The following is a 2513-nucleotide window of genomic DNA, read 5'->3' as shown; positions in this document are numbered from 1 at the left end:
TTTTGGTTTTTTTTTTTTTTTTTAAAGAATAAATTAGCATTAATTACTGAAGAATGAGGTATGTCCAGACTCTGGGTTTGCCTTTGTGGATGAAACCCTGTTGCTGTTGGAGCGACAGTACCCAGTAATACCAGTCATGGTACAATTTTATGCTGTTTTATGTAATTCATAACAATGTGCATGATGGTCTTGTCACAGTTCACACAGAATCACACGCTGGTCTGCCTCTGTGTCCATCCTTCTCATCATTCATTTCCTCAAGGCTTGTCAGATTTTGAATTGTTTTTTTTTTCTCTCTCTCTCTCTTTCCTCCTCACATAAAACCAAAGCAGAAGAATGCACAGCATCATTTCTAATTTGTACGTTCTAATTCTCCACTGCAAATGGAGGCCATGTCATTGCACAGCATACCTGGTACATTAATTGATGAATCTGTTGAAGTCTCTTGTAGAATGGGAACTTGTTGGATGGATTAAAGAAATGTTTTTGAGGGAGGTATTGCATTGCAAAGCAGTTCTGTTTCTCACTTCAGCACGTTGTCTGGCAGTGTGTAAACAAGTTCTGATAAATTTGATCGCACGTGAGTGGACTCTCTTCTGCCAGCTGTAGATAGTTCTGAAGTTTTGCTTAGATTTCTAAGCAACACTTTCTTTAAAGAGTGAACTAGTATTTGTAATTGTTTGATACAGTAAACAGTGGAACTTTAATAGCATCTTCATATCACACACTAATTCTTGTAAAGAAATGATCTATTACGGCAGGATAAAAATTAAAACTTTTGTCAAGTATTTTCATTTTAAGTAGAAGGGTTTTATTATAGCAAAATGTTTTTTATAATATATATTGAATTAAGTATTCTTTGCTGTAAAGACAAAGTAAGCTGCTGTTAAGATTTTGCCATCAGGAGAGAGGCCAGCTACTGCTGCTTGAGGATGAGATGTTCTCATGTACATGATAGGAAAAGTATGCCTGAGTAAATACTTTTAGGCCAGGAAAGGATCCTAATATTTGGATATTAGGATCCTAGTATTTGACTATCCTGATTTACAACAGTATGAAATAAAAAACCAGGCCTGTTTCTATTCACCTTAGGACGTGTTTCTTGGCATTACGGTCTATTTCTACAGCAGACTATGTGAATCTTGTAAAAACTGTCAGTTTGAGGAGTCCTCCTTTTTGTGGGAGGTGATTGAGAGCAGAATAAGGTTAGAGAGTGCTGCAGACTGCAGCATTCAAGGAGGCAGTTATGTGAAATACATCAGCCCAGCTGGCCTTCCCAATAGCTGGGTGCGTCGGCTCTTAGGTCACACCTGCAGGCAGGAGTTACCCAACTTTGCCTACAATAGCACATTTCATAGAATTATAGAATCGTTTAGGTTGGAAAAGACCTTTAAGAACATCAAGTCCAACCGTTAACCTAGCACTGCCAAGTCTACCACTAAACCATGTCCCTAAGTGCTGCATAAACATGTCTTTTAAATACCTCCAGGGATGGTGACTCAACCACTTCCCTGGGCAGCCTGGTCCAATTCTTGACAACCCTTTCAGTGAAGAAATTTTTCCTAATATCCAATCTAAACCTCCCTGGCACAATTTGAGGCAGTTTCCTCTTGTCCTGTTGTTGCAGAAAGAGTGATAGTGCACTTCACTCATAAGAGAAGCAACAATATACTTTTGTTAACTCACTGTTTTATATCAATAAAGTTCAATGGTAAATGCGACAGTGGTTTAACAAGATTCAATGGCAAGGTACACTTGATTATTTATTGCATGGAGGACAGGGTCAGACAAGCCTGTCAGGGAGACCCTCCCATTGAGTCATGAGGTTCACAAAGGACCCCCTTGCTTTCTAAACTCCTTCTCAGAGAGGAGTCTAAGTGCGGCTGGATCCAATCCTTGTCCCAGCCTTGGTCAACAGTTTATGTCTAAAGGATTATATATGAACAATCAATCCTTTATATCACTTAGCTAAGATTTCAAAGTTTAGCATGCTTTTAGTCACTTACTGAGGACCTGTTGCAGCAAAGAATCTCTCAACCTCGAGGAGTAACCTTGAGAGGCGACCCTACTCAAGGGGAGATCCTGGCGTGCAGCCTGCTGCCATGCAGGAGAGTTCAACAGGCCCTGGGCTGTCCACTATTTATGGAGTAAGATGAATGACTTATAGTCGTATTTGCATACCACAAGACATCTGCGTCGCTGTGCCAGACAGCCCTTGGCTACTGTGTTGCCCTCCATTTCCAAAGTCCAGCACAAGCTGGATGCAGCCATCATGACCCCCACTGGTGGTTATTGTTTATGCTGGGTGGAGGGAGCACGCTGCCACACCTATCGCCTGTTACTTGGGAGAAGAGACCAACACCCACCTTGCTACAACCTCCTTTCAGGTAGTTGTAGAGAGCAAGAAGGTCTCCCCTGAGCTCCTTTTCTCCAAGCTAAACAACCCCAGTTCCCTCAGCCGCTCCTCATAAGACTTGTGCTCCAGACCCCTCACCAGCCTCGTTGCCCTTCTC

The 2513-nt window shown here is 41.7% G+C and overlaps 1 protein-coding gene across 1 annotated transcript in view; it reads left to right on the top strand.

Moving 5' to 3' along the window:
• ARHGEF26 (Rho guanine nucleotide exchange factor (GEF) 26) overlaps positions 1–2513 on the top strand; it is a 72541-nt gene that overhangs the window by 39931 nt on the left and 30097 nt on the right. The window lies entirely within an intron of this gene.

The sequence above is a fragment of the Pygoscelis adeliae genome, unplaced genomic scaffold (genome assembly GCF_000699105.1).
Source record: "Pygoscelis adeliae isolate BGI_AS28 unplaced genomic scaffold, ASM69910v1 Scaffold241, whole genome shotgun sequence".
Lineage (NCBI taxonomy): Eukaryota > Metazoa > Chordata > Aves > Sphenisciformes > Spheniscidae > Pygoscelis > Pygoscelis adeliae.
Note: the sequence above shows the minus strand (reverse complement) of the source record. Positions and strands in the feature narration are given on the sequence as shown.